General features: G+C 36.2%; 1 protein-coding gene across 4 annotated transcripts in view; it reads right to left on the reverse strand.

Moving 5' to 3' along the window:
* The window catches only part of SULF2 (sulfatase 2), a 275,220-nt gene that overhangs the window by 154,074 nt on the left and 108,246 nt on the right, over positions 1–12,900 (reverse strand). For 3 of the 4 annotated variants that reach the window (XM_087720443.1, XM_087720442.1, XM_087720444.1), the window contains one exon: positions 10,647–10,782. The exons of the other annotated variant lie outside the window; for it this stretch is intronic. The gene's annotated coding sequence lies outside the window, so the exon portion shown is untranslated. The remainder of the gene's footprint in view (positions 1–10,646; positions 10,783–12,900) is intronic. 4 annotated transcript variants of the gene reach the window in all.

Raw genomic sequence — 12,900 nt, forward strand, 5'->3', positions numbered from 1 at the left:
TTGATTTGTAAAACAAAAATACTCCCCAAATCTTGATTAGAAATGGGGAAGGTTTTATATGATACAGTTCAATACTTCTTGTTCCCTCTTTTGGTGGCTGAATTTAGAACTGAGTTAAGCAAGAGAATAATTGATCCAAGAGTTATAGGTTACACTACAATATTTTCCAGGTTTGTAGGACAAATATCAAGAAACACAGTAATTAGGTGGGTCACAGAAATCTAGAGATTTAAAGTCATTTGGAATTTTTAGGCACTGGAATTGTCTGGTGAATCAAATTATCTACAGGCAGTTCTTGTTTAGTTCTTGGTTAATTATAACCAGCAATTGAAGTGGTCACTAAGTGAAACTGAGACGGTGATGATGATCTTACTCAACTCTCCTTTGCTTTATAGACCTTCAAGGGTTGTAAATATGAACTCAGGCCACCAAGTTACTTTTTCATTACCATTATAACTGCAAATGGTTGCTATCTGAGGCAGTTCCTAAATGAGGATTGTCTGTATTTATACCAATTTCCCTCTGGTGTTTATCATAGGAAGCACATGCCTCCAGGACAATGCAACCGTCATAAATATGAACCAGTTGTCAATGATCCGAATTTGATCCCATGACCATGGGGATGCTGCAGTGTGAGAAAAATGATCATGTCACTTTTTTCTGAGTTGTAACTGAGCTTGTTTCACCAGCTTCTTGATAAGCAAACTCAGGCTTCTAGAAAAGCTTGCAGGTGAGTTTGCAAGTTAGTGTTATTTTTTATTTTCTCTCTCTCTCTCTCTCCCTCCCTCCCTCCCCCTCTCCCTCGGTAGGAATCAGAATTCATCCAGGATGAGCAGAACTGAATTTGCTGAGATTTTGTACAAAGCTAATTGTAAAGGCAACATAGTCTGTTGTTTGTTTATTTGGACTTGTCAATCAGAGAAATAAATTAGAATTATCACGGAGTGAGATATTTGCTGCACAGAGATTAAAGAATGTTTCAGATGCTTCCAGGAAATATATCTGATAAATATAACAAAACACAAATATGTTACACCATAATATGCTGCATTGATTCTAATTATCACTGATTTATGTGTTGAATCATTGATTTATGTGTATGTGCACAGAGGAGACCCAGCTGTTAGACGTCCCTCAGACACAGAGACTCACTAAGTCAGTCTCTCTCTCTCCCTTTCTCCCTCTCTCCCTCCCTCTCCTCCCCTCTCTCCTCCCTCTCAGCCCAACTATGTCACTGGGCTGTTATTGTAAGGAAAAATAGGAAGAAGACACGTTTCTTTGATCTCCTAACTGAAAGGCAGGGTATGAATCTAATAGTATACTGTATATAAGAGATATCCATACATGTGCACACACTGAACTAGATTAATATGTTTATATTTGGCTGTGTCTCAGGTGTTGAAAGCAATGCCCTTCCACTTATATTACTTTGCAATATAAATAATAATCAATGGGATTAAAATACTCAGTCTCATGCAGGTCTCACTCTCAATACCCTCTCAGCACAGGTACCTGTTGTGTGAGCAAGGGATAACCCACATCAAACAGCCTTTGAAAAAAAATCCCAATTGTTCATTTCTGTAAATTTCATTCCATTCCAAGGTTGAATTTTTATACAACACTGTCAAGCCAAAGATAGCTTACAGCTATCCTAATTGAACTGACTCAAGCATGGCCTGTCCATCAAAACATGTGCTTTCCTATGAAGTATCAGAGAGCTTTAATGATTTATTTATTTCATGACATCTGGTAGTTTAGCAGGACAGTCAAATGCCATGCTTTAAAATGATTTTGTCTTTAATTATTTAAGCCTTTAGAAGTTTTTTTTAAGTGATATACAGTATGAATTAAAAGGGTGAAATCCTCAATGGATCAGAATTCAAGCTAATCATTATTATTACCATAATTCCTTCAAGAAAAATGTGAAAAGGAGCCAAGATTATATTGCATTTATCAACACTTACAGCTACCTAAACATCTATCTTTTCTTTCTAAATAAAGTAGTACATCTCTAAATATTTTCTGTCGGAATCAATGTCCAGGCTATATATGTATCATGATCATAGTTAGAATTAAGGAGCAGACTACCGACATGCTAATTGATCTCATTCATACAGAGGTGGTGCCTGGTTGAACACAAGCCTCCATCATGCTGTTTACATAAGGACTATATCCCAGAGGTGGGTTTCTCCTAGTTCAGCCTGGATCAGCCGAACCGGGAGTGGTGGCAGCAGGAGGCTCCACCCAGCTGCCTGGATGCACGAGCGCATGTACGAGTGCATGCACGAGCGAACCGGTAGCACTGGGATTTGAAACCCACTTCTGCTATACTCCCACCCTCCACAATCCATGCCAAAGTGAAAATTCAAAATTCATAGGTTTACTATAACATCTAATGAGGGGTTCTTAAGAATTGCCACAGTATTTTGTAATAAAGAGGTTGCAGGTCTTTTGTACATTTACATAATATAGAAGTCTTTCTTAATGTGTTGCTTCAAGATCCTGATGCTTCCCCTAGTACAGTGATGGTGAACTTTTTTGGCACCATGTGTCCAAACAGGAACATGCATGCATGTGCGTGTGTGCATGTGAGCGCTGGCCAGCTGGTCTTCGCAAGCACCGGAGCACCAGAAACCTGAAGATAAGCTGGTTGGTACATGCATGCCTGTTTTTTAGCCAGTTTTTTTGGCTATTTTCAAACAGTTTTTGGTCCGGAAAACAGTCTGGTTTTTTGGGCATTTTTCAGCCATTTTCTGGCACTCCAGCACCTGCGAAGACCAGCCGAGTAACCAGAAGAGCAGCTGGTGATTGTGCATGTGCCCCCAGAGAGGGCTCTGTGTGGCACCTCTGGCACACGTACCATAGGTTCGCCATCACGGCTCTAGTACTGCGATAGAGAAAAGAGAAGAAGTTGGCGTGAGAGTTAATTGGGCACCCCCCCTTTTCTCACACAGCAGATATTTTTAAGGAAAGAGAAGAAAGGAAAAAGAAATATCAGCTGTAAAAGGTAATTCCTGGTAGCTGGGATTATTTGAGGAAGCAGCTTCACAAGTGGTTCAGTAAATGATGCATAACAAGAATATGAAAAAAACAGTTTGGCATGTTCTCAAAATTCTTGTACATTCTGGCTCCAGGGAGAAGGGAAGCACTTACTTCTTAATGCTTTTTAAAAATACACGCTGTAGTTATGCTATATTACCACCTGACTAACCAGTTTTCTTTAGCTCAAGTGTTAATGCTTCTCAGTGGGCTATTCAAATGTGCATAACTTAAATAAATACATGCAAATAAATAATGGACTTTTTTCTAGACTCTGGAAGAAGCATCCACTTTTATCATCTTATAAATGAAGATGAGAGCTCTAAGTAGTTTCAGCTGTTAAGAAAATAAAGAATGGTAAGATTAAAAAAAAATAAGAGCAATTTTTTGTGACAAAGCATTTTGTTATAAAATATGCATGTGAAATTTTCTTTTTTTAATTACGAGGTATGTAAAAAATTAAATAGACATGGTCTTAATGCATTTTAAAGAAAAAAGAAAATGTCGGAACAGCATGGAAACTAGCTAGTAACAACAGATGGCTCGTAGACAACATCGAGCCAGAAGATTTTAGCTAAAAGGCATGCATTTCCATAGCAGAGTCTGTGACAGCATCAATATTATTGTTCTTTAGTATTGTGTCACAATGCATTTATAGGAACATTACTGAAAGAAACTAATTTGTTCTTTTTTTTCCAGCAGTACTACTTGTCAATGAAGCAACTACATTACAGGGATTTAATATGATGATAGGATTCAGCCCTTTTGAATTCAGTTTAAAAACAACTGAAATATAGTCAGATGGCTGTGCTTATTTTCAGACCAATTGGGCATAAGGATGCTATGAACATAGGGATACTTACATATTTCCAAGGCTATAGAAGTCTCAGAGCCATCAGCCAATCAGGTTTTGCCCTTTCAATATAGACAATTGTCAACCAATGAATGTACACTTGCTGATGATTACTGAGTACCTCATCCCACAATTTTAATCCCTGGTCCAAAGATATATCGGCCTTCTAAAAAAGAGCAACACCACAGTAAATGCTCCTCATGGTCAATACCATTGAGAAGTTAAAGACAACTTCCATTGAGAAGTCTCAACAAAGGTTATCCCTCAAAGCAACTGTGTCATTTTCATCTGAGGCCCAGGTCTAAACTGAAAGGGATCCAGATAATCCATTAGGGCACTTTGGAACTGAAATTAAACAATCTTCTTAAAAACCTTCCCAAAAAAGTAAGATATAACATAAAATAGTAAAGTTTCATTATAGGTAGACCCCAAAAGGATTATTGATAAGATATACTGCCACTTCATCAAAGAATTCTAGTATAACTCTCCTCTTTCAAAAAGATCATTGACCATTTTTCTGGATCCGGCTGTTTAGTCCCCCACGTCAGCCAGGAAGGACACGGATCTAAGTCATTAATAATGGACGTCACATTAGATAGCACCTTACCCATTTTATGGGAGTTCACAAGTTGAAATAAGTCCATGCCACAGTACAAAACAGTAACCACTTCAAATCTGACCTGTGAAGAGGTAAGACTCCAATCAATTTGACTTTATCAGCAATGATGTATCATAGCATTCTGTTGGCATCTTTCTGTTCATTCCTCCCACAAATGAATGGGTTATCTTAAACAAGAATGCTGGAAGATAACTCCCTCATAAATGGAGAAATACTGAAAGTTTGCTGTCTTTATTGACAGGCTCAAACATATTCCTTCTCTTACCTAATAATTAGTCAAGTTTACTTTTCACCTTCATCCACCAGTATTCCAGGTCTTAGTTTTGTTGTTTCATCTTAGTAACCTAAGAAGCACGTCAAGAGTGGCCAAGGTTACACAGGAGCAAACTTGTAAAGTGCTCTGATCATCTCCTCGCTTGCCAAATTGTTCAACACAGCTGCTGTCCTGGGACAATTATCTTAATCAGTCCACCCATCCTGCAGAGGTCTTGGGTGGTGGAAAAAAAATCATATGGACCAGAAAATGACCTGATTATGGCAAAGCACCCAGAACAATGTCTTTAATTAACAGATTACATAACAACTGCTCTGAAACAAAGACAATACCTATCACAGGTCCATCTGTGTAGGTTCAAGATTACTTGTGACTGGTCCAGGAATTCCTAAGCTGTTCCAGACCACAAATCCAGGACAGGAAGACTGAAATTCCCTAGCACCAACAGTGGAGGGAAAGAGACATTCCTATCACCAGCCCAGCAAGAAAGCCTAAGAATATAGAAAAGGCTTCTAAGTATTGGTATTCACATGTCCATAGAGCCAATTTCACCCACTGGCATTAATAGCTCATTAGCACTACAGCACAGCAATCGCAGCCAAGATGACTCTCAAGATCATTGCCACTTCCCTTCCCTGACATCAACATTGCAGCCATTATAGGATCTAAAATCCAGAAAGCCAAAAAAATCTTCTTGATAACGATTTTTTGGAAAATTCCTATCATTCGTCTTCCTTCCTTCCTTCCTTCCTTCCTTCCTTCCTTCCTTCCTTCCTTCCTTCCTTCCTTCCTTCCTTCCTTCCTTCTTGCCTGCCTGCCTGCCTGCCTGCCTTCTTTCCTTCCCTGCCTCCCTCCCTTCTTCTCTCCTATACTTCTTAATGGAAATTTACCAATTTCCATATTGTTGACATTTATAAATGGAATTATTTCAGAGTGCTTTTGATATGAAGTATTGCCATTATTTTTATTATTTTTATGTAATTATTTATAAGTTAATGACTGACTATTTATAATTCATTAATTTTTATCTGTGCATTATCAGTATTTTATAACATTGTTTTGATTTTTATTTTTGATTTTTATCTATAATTTTTGTTTAGTATACTGTGGGAATTTTATTATACTGTTTAGAGATGTAATGTATTATAAGCTACCAAGAGCTTCCTTGATCATGACAGGCATACAATGAATGATGAATGAGTGAATGAATGAACAAACTATTTTTATTACTTAAGATCAGAAGAAATTGAGTCCTTCGTTGTGCTTTCTGTCTCTACATATATGCAACCATGCGTGTGCGCGCGCGCACACACACACAGAATTACAACATAGTTTCATGTCTTTATTTCTTGACACTGTCCTTTAAATGGCAACCTCCCCCCTTTTAATTAATTCTCAGTTTTTAAGATTCCTTCATAAGTGATCAGCCAAAGAATTAACTATGTAGTACCAATAAGCAGAATTTCTATCATTAAGTTAATTTTTCATTTATCAAATGTTAAGCTAATATTTAATTATAGTCTTTGCTTTATGTACCTTCAGTAGAACAAAAAAAATATAGTCTTGTCTTCCAACAGGTGTGATATGTATTCCTTATTCTAAACATCTATTCACATAAATTTACTCAGTGTTGCAACTAGGTAATTTTAGATATTGGACATAATTATTCTGTAGAGATGGGAGATATGGAGAGCCATGTGGTACTGCTTTAGTTGTGAAAAAACTGCTAATTTAAATGTACCTCTCCCTCTCACTAGTCTTCCATACTATCATACTATTAATAAACATAATATTACATTACATTAATGTATGTATGTCAGCTCATGGATTATTTGCATTCCACTTTTTAGAAATCAAACTTTTGTCATAAGACACAAGCACTTAGAACAGCAGTAAATTTAACTAAAGATGGCTGTTATTTATGAAAAATAATGTTAGTATATGAATATCTTCTTTTCACAGGAAATTAATACCTTTTCAATAGATAATGACAACTATCAAGGAGAAGATGGTAAGATTTCTTTCAATGCTTTTGAAAGTTACTATAGTGGATGCCTTTTTTAGTCCTTGGAAGATTGATGATTCCATTATTTGTAGGACTCAGCAATAAATCTCAGAGTTTAGGCTAAAGTGAGCACTTTCCCCTACTTTGCGTCTTCCATTACACCGTTATTCATCATGTTTAATCATTCATTTACCTCTGACTGCTACTGCGCTCAGGGAGGACCAGCAGATTATTGATTTTTGACTTTTACCCTTTAGAAGCTGGGAAAACCGGCTTTATGACTGCCTAATCAAAAGTGACATGCTATGGGTGAAATGAGGGGATGAGAAAAGAATGTTGCAAACCTTGAAAAAATGAAAGCTAAAGAACAGAGTTTATTATGATGGAATAGAATTAAGAGCGTACAGAGATGATTATGGAAAACTACAAATTAAAATAGATACCATCCATGAGACATGAAAAGATTTGCCCAGTTGAAAAATATTTATTGGAATAAGGAAAACTATACTGTAAATTTATATCTTCAGCTAAAAGAAAAATAAACAGTCCAAAATTGGAAACATCTAATAATTAAGTTCAACTGAATAAATGCACCTTCTCAAAACTCAAGGAACAAAACTCAATAAAAACCTATTGGAAAGAAATCCAGAACACGAACAAGGAAGAATTTCTTAACAAAATCTGTGAATCCTAAAATATTTGAACCTACAAAATTGTGGTATTGATTACTAACTTGCATTATTTTAAAAGATATAGAATCCATTTTTGAGGGCAAGCCATAATACTTCAAAGATTTGTGGAATAAGCATGATTCAAAATATCAGTTACAGAGGAACAATGCTATGTGTGCGTGTGTACAGGCACACATATACACACACACACACACACATTCACTCCTCAACTTCCAGTACTTCTGTTGTTAAGTTCTGTTGCTCTATTTTACGACCTTTCTTGGCACAGTTGTTAAGTGAATCATTGCAGTTGATAAATTAGCAATCCGGTAGTTAAAAGTGAATCTGGCTTCTCCATTCATTTTGCTTGTCAAAAGGTTGCAAAAGGTGACCACATGACCTTGGGATGCAAGGTTATAAGTATGAACCAGTTGCCAAGCATCTGAATTTTGATCGCATGATCATAGGGATGCTACAGATGTTGTAACTGTGAAAAATGGTCGCGTCACTTTTTTCAGTGCCATTATAACTTTGAACAGTCACTAAATGAACTGTTGTAAATCGAGGAATATACTTATATACATAGACACATACACATAAAGATATTTCTGTTTCTGAGCACATCAGAGGCATTCGACTGGCCACTGTGAGAAGTACTATGCTGGATTATAAAGGGATGATCGGCAGGACTATTCTTAGTCATCTCTGAAGATTACTTTTCTAGACAACCAAAAGCCAGTGAGCATTTATTCATTTTCAACGTAGTCATTGGAAATATAGTTATATATTTATATTTATTTCCTGGGAATAAAATGAGTGGTGATGCAGCTGTATGATGTTCCAGTAATATATTATGAATGTAATTAGGCTGCACAGGAGCAGTTTATGTGCATAACATCGCCATATGAAACACTGGCTGGGAGTTGAAATCTAACACAGGAGAAAGATAATAGGCTAGAAAATACAGTCCAATATTGTTTTTGAGTCAATATTTGTTCTATACTCTCTAAATCATGGGTGTCAAACTCGCCGTGTCATGTTACTGTCACATTTCATGATGTCTTCCCCATTCGCAGAGCTGGGGTGGGTGTAGCCTGAGGCCGCCAGTGTGACTTCCCTGCTCTAAATGCTCAACAGCTGACAGTAGATGTTATAGAAAGCTATTTTTCATTTGAGATTTTTGATTGCGATTTTTCCCCTCCTGAAAATCTGAGAATCCTGAATATAAACTCCATTTTCAGAAAAAAAGACAGGTGGCCATATAAATGTACCCAATAGATAAATGAATATATTCTAGCTAATAATACATATATGCACTAGTGCAATTCCTATAGTTATATTGTAAAATTATTTAGACAAGCTTTAATTTTACAGAGAAAAACTTCACCTGATCTTCTATAGATCTTTTAAGTTTAAAGTACACTGTAAAAAAAGCTGTAGTAGAAAAATTACACTAGATAGAGCAAAATGAAAAAAAGGATTGAGGTAATAAGCCTTCACTGATGCTGTTAACAATCAGGTGCACAGAACCCAAAGTAATCACCTGTCAAATGGTTGTTTATGCCAGAACTAGTCTAAAGGAGGAAATTCATGTTATTTGCCCTGGCCTACCCTGATGTCTCCTTCTAGAGATTAAAGCCAGACATTTTGGCAGAATCCGCCTGCAAATTATATAGCAGAAGAAAATATTTTTGACACGATTCCCATATTCAAGAGCAAAGTAAGTAGAAGAAGGTATGTCAGCCTCTGTGAGAGTGAAAATTTGGCTCTATAATAAAAAGATAAAAGTGCTTAGGAAATAATGCTGTTCAGAAGATTTTTTTAGGTTACTGAGCAACAAGATAATAAACACACAACATGTCAATTCATATTTATAGAGTAAGAATTTCTGCTAATTTATTACAAATCTGCAACCATAATATGACTTAGATGTGATACAGCCAGCTGATGGAAATGGCAAAATCCCCAGGGCAGATGCGCAATGCCATTTCAGGCTGAAATTGAAAAGCACCTTTTTAAAAACACTTTTCTTAATCTTACAAACATCAAAGACTCCAAAGTCTGCTTACAGCACTTTAGAAAAATGAAATTCACAAATAGAAATATTGCAAATAGAACACAAACTGAATTAAAACTCCAAACTGAAAACAACAACAATTTAAAGCCCAGCAAACAACACGCCAACAAAGCAAAAACCAAAATACGAAAGCTTTAATGATTCAGTTTAAAGGCAGCTCTTGACCATGTTTTTACTTTTTACAAGAAACCAGAAACAGAGTTACTATTAAAAATGACTCTGTTTTGTACCTACTATTCTGATGGCCCTTGTTTTGGGGCAGCAAGAGGGTGTCCTGAAGTCTAAACCTTGTTTGCATGTATTAGTTCACGAAACCTGATTTTAAACAGTTTAGAATAGGGACGTCCAACCTTAGCAACTTTAAGACTTGTGGACTTACTCCCATGTTGGCTGGGAAATTCTGGGAATTGAACTCCACAAATATTAAAGTTGTTAAGATTGGACACGCCTGGTTCAGAACATTAAATATCAGAATTGAAAATGTACTAAAAATTATGCCTGAATTTTCATAGGTTCAATTATCCAGCAAATAATGAGGAGCGCTTATCCACTGTTTACCCATCCCTATTCTAACATTGACTTTGGACACATGTTCAGAATTTCCACATCAGTCTTAGAAGTAATATATTAAGTCACCAATACTGATAGTTAATAGAATAGGGGAGATGTATTAATGACCACCAATAGGAATGAAAGCTCTTCCTTGAAGGTTTATTTCACAAGAAAGGCAATAATGCTGTGCTTCCAAATTCCATCCAGTAGTGAAGAATACAAGTTAGAAAAATAGAATGTTCTTGCACAGTAAAAATCTGTGCTCCTAATGGGGATATGTAGCTAATAAATAAGAACTAAGGGCAAGGCTAGTTAATAAAGCCTATAGTTTCTTCACATGAGTGGTCAAGACATAAGTTGATTAAAAATTTATTAAAATTTATTGTTAAATGCAAAAAAGACTATTCTTCAAAGAGTAAATTAGTGTTATATATTCATATGCAATTCATATTCATTATATATTAATTAATTAAAAATTAATATGTATATATATTTTTTAAAAGGGACAATAGAACATTATCATATGACAGTAACCAAAGTTGCATTTTGAACATACCTCCAACATATGGAGATTGTACTGGCTGGAGCTCCACACGGTCCAATTCTGAGTCTTCTACTCGTCACTATTTTTTAATAATAACTTGTAGAGGTAGAGAGAATGCGGACCAAAATTTGGTGGGATATCTGATTACCTAAAATACAGATGTGAAATTAAAAATGATCTTGATTAAATAAATCAGTTGGGTGAAAGTGACAGAATTATACTTAAGAGAAACAAAGACAAAATTTAAAAAATCAAGGAGACAATCAACCTAGAGCTAAGGAGAAATTTCCTGACAATTAAAACAATTAATCAGTGGAATGACTTGCCTCCAGAAGATGTGGGGGCTCAGTACTCCAACACTGGAAGTTTTTAAGAAGAGATTGGGCAACCATTTGTCTAAAACGGTGCAGGGTTTCCTGCTTGAGCAGGGAGTTGAACTAGAAGACCTCCAAGGTACCTTCAAACTTTATTTTGTTATTCTTCATTTAGGAAACAAAAATCAAACACTCAGTTATATTGGGAATACCTAACTTTAGTCTTTGTGAAAAAGAATATGGATAATAGTTTATTGCAACCTAAGTATGAAATCAGTAATGTGAAGTGGCTGCAAACTACAATTAAAATATAAGACTGACATTAAGAGAAGTATGATTTACAGATTTCTAGTAGTACAAATTTTGTTTTACCTATTTTAGTCAGACTGTACTTCAAATGCTTTGTCATATTCTGTGTTCTGTATTTTAAGAAGATTTTGGAAACTGGAGTAGTGGCAGTACCAATTAGTAAATGGGGGAGGATAGATCAAGCACCTCACTGCTCCTGAATGGGATCCCAAAGCATGCCAAAAGAACAGGGAAGTATCAACAGGTTGATGATATCAAGACACAGCTATTTGCCCAGGGTGAACAGAAGAAACTATGGATGTTGCACCTGATACAAATTGTTAGAACTAAGACCACACCAAAGTGCGGTCAAGCTGAATCCCACAAAATGAAGTAGCTGTTTAGACTAGACTAGACTAGGACTAGACTTGAGTTGAATTCTTTATTGACCAAGTGTGATTGGACACACAAGGAATTTGTCTTTGGTGCATATGCTCTTAGTGTACATAAAAAGACAAGATACATCCGTCAAGAATCATAAGGTACAACACTTAATGACAGTCATAGGGTATAAATAAGCAATCAGGAAACAATCAATATCAATATAAATTGTAAGGATACAAGCAACAAAGTTACAGTCCAGCAGTCATAAGTGAGAGGAGATGGGTGACAGGAATGATGAGAAGACTAATAGTAATAGTAAAACAGCCTTAGTGAATAGTTTGACAGTGGTGAGGGAATTATTTTTTTAGCAGAGTGTTGGCATTGGGGAAAAACTGTTCTTGTGTCTAGTTGTCTTTGTATGCAGTGCCAGAAACTACCATGCTCCATGTTAACTCTAACTAGACCAGGCAAGGTTTCATGTCCTCTGAAGGAGTACTTGCATGAGCTGAGGTTTCTTCTGCATTTTCAACTTCTACTTGGCAGCAGGTGGAGGTCATGACCAGGACAGCCTTTGTTTAGCTGCAGCTGGATGTGCCAGATAAGGTAGGATTCCTTGGCTGAAGTCACTCATGCTTTTATCAATTCACCTTTGAAATACTGTCATGTGCTATGGTTGCAGCTGTCTCTGTAGACTATTTAAATACTGCAATTGGTCCCAAAATTGGCAGCCTGCCTACTGATAAATGAGAGAAACTACAACAAATTATCATCTCTGTTGTATATTCCACATTAGTTGTCAATAGATTTTGGATACAATTCAAAAGGCCAGGAATGGGAGATTTATGTTCAACAAGAGGTTTTCCCAAGAGGGGGAAAGAAAAAAATATAGAGTCTGAAACTGAAAGGAAAGTTGTTTTTCAGATAATCATTATGTAACGAACTCAGTCTCTTCTTTTCCAGTGTACCGTTCATTCGTGCATTCATTCATTCATTTCTACACTGCTCATACCACCTAAGTTACTTTGAATGGTTTACAATGAAAAAGGCTGTGAGAAAAGGGTCAGCAAGGCTCTGCCTTGTATACCAAAATATTAGATCTAAACTGAAAATAGTTCGCTTGCTAGAATTTTTATACAGTTATTCATTTCAGCTTAATAAATCTTGATAAAGAGAACTCTATTAGGGTTTTGAAAATAATCACTTTTGGTTACTTTTAAATACTTGATACTATCAGTTTGGAACACTTTGATTTGGATTACTGCACTGTGCTAAAAGGACCC

The sequence above is a fragment of the Thamnophis sirtalis genome, unplaced genomic scaffold, assembly GCF_051295495.1.
Source record: "Thamnophis sirtalis isolate CommonGarterSnake01/CBP01778 unplaced genomic scaffold, rThaSir2_p1.2 scaffold_7, whole genome shotgun sequence".
NCBI lineage: Eukaryota > Metazoa > Chordata > Lepidosauria > Squamata > Natricidae > Thamnophis > Thamnophis sirtalis.